At 28.9% G+C, this 1,460-nt stretch overlaps 1 long non-coding RNA gene across 1 annotated transcript; it reads left to right on the forward strand.

Moving 5' to 3' along the window:
- Nucleotides 1-610: 610 nt before the first annotated feature.
- LOC109863513 lies at nucleotides 611-1,143 on the forward strand. The gene is made up of 3 exons (XR_002251354.1): nucleotides 611-691; nucleotides 772-874; nucleotides 986-1,143. It is a non-coding gene; the product is annotated as an uncharacterized LOC109863513 (long non-coding RNA).
- The last annotated feature ends 317 nt before the right edge of the window (nucleotides 1,144-1,460 follow it).

Raw genomic sequence — 1,460 nt, forward strand, 5'->3', positions numbered from 1 at the left:
AATAAGATATATGTTAAAATATGTTAAATTCATTACACACACAATACCATTCTTTCAATATGATATAAATTATAAATTCTTTAAATATAGTATTAAATTATATGTTAAATTATTAAAAATTATTTTGTTTGTGTAGTATTTTCACTGTGTCACTGTACTACACTTTTGTTACACTCTGGCGTTTTTCTTGAAAAGCATACACTTTACACGATGTTTCNCCCACTTCCAAAAAGTATAGTGTATTAAAAATGTAAGGTGTACACTTTACACTTTTCGTGTATGCAAGTAAAACAAACCTATTAACACCGACATTTCATTTTACTATATGGAAGCAGTTTATTGACATTTTCATTAAAGAAAGCAATCGCATGGTTACAACTTTAAAAAATGCTAGAGAACCGGTTGTGAATGAGTTACTATCATTTATGAGCGAACATACGCTAAACATAATATGTGGTAATTTGTGCCTTGTTACTGTATTCTCTGTTCTTATTTTTATTACAAATACGATAAAATACAGAAAATATATTCTTTTTAATCAAAACTATGATAAATAAAACATCGATATTTGTTACGCATGCACTGCATTCTTAATTGTAGAATTAACTTTAGGTATCTCTTCAGAAAATTCTACCAAATCACAACAATATCGTAATGCTCTTCATCAGATAGGTGAAGTCATTGTTTACAGGTAATATATAAATATATGATTTCTATCAAGTATTTTCATCAGCATATTAAATAGTAATACCGCCAAAAATTGTTGTTAAGATTTCAAAGGATCTGGTTGTACAAGGAATGGATAACTACATTGTTACCAATAGGCAGAAAACAAAGAAAACTTGTGAACACTTTGCATAGCTTCACAGAAAAAGTACGTAGAAATAATTTAGAACCGTGATCATGGGATAATACTTTATATTTATACACACTAAAAACACAGATAAAAAATGAATACTAAGCACTATATTTTATGTGTTTGTAGATCATTGCAGAAAGGAAACAGTATCACAAACGCACTGATGATTTTCGATATTTAAAAAACATCGAAAATGATACATATGCAGAAGTAGATGATACAAACATCATTGGCAGTATGTAACAGTATAAAGTAATGGATCATATGTGATCATGTAATCGTAATTCAAACAGTAAAATATAGTTTTTTATTATTTGAAATAGATAAAAAACAATTCTATAACAACTTGTCTCATATAAAATTCAATCAATCTGTTGTTCTAATAAAATTAATATTTATACTCTTTAGACAAAACAAGTTTAACAGAATATTGAAACAAAAAACTTGATATATCATTTGTTGTGAGCCAATTTTTGTGTTAAGATGAGGCCATTGAGCAATGTGATGAGACATCACTGTCATTGCTCAATGACCTAGTTAGGTAGCAGGAAGGCAGCAGTTCTAGGAAGAACTGCTGGTTGCCACAGGGCGCGACACATCG

The sequence above is a fragment of the Pseudomyrmex gracilis genome, unplaced genomic scaffold (genome assembly GCF_002006095.1).
Source record: "Pseudomyrmex gracilis isolate BER0280 unplaced genomic scaffold, ASM200609v1 scaffold_5785, whole genome shotgun sequence".
NCBI lineage: Eukaryota > Metazoa > Arthropoda > Insecta > Hymenoptera > Formicidae > Pseudomyrmex > Pseudomyrmex gracilis.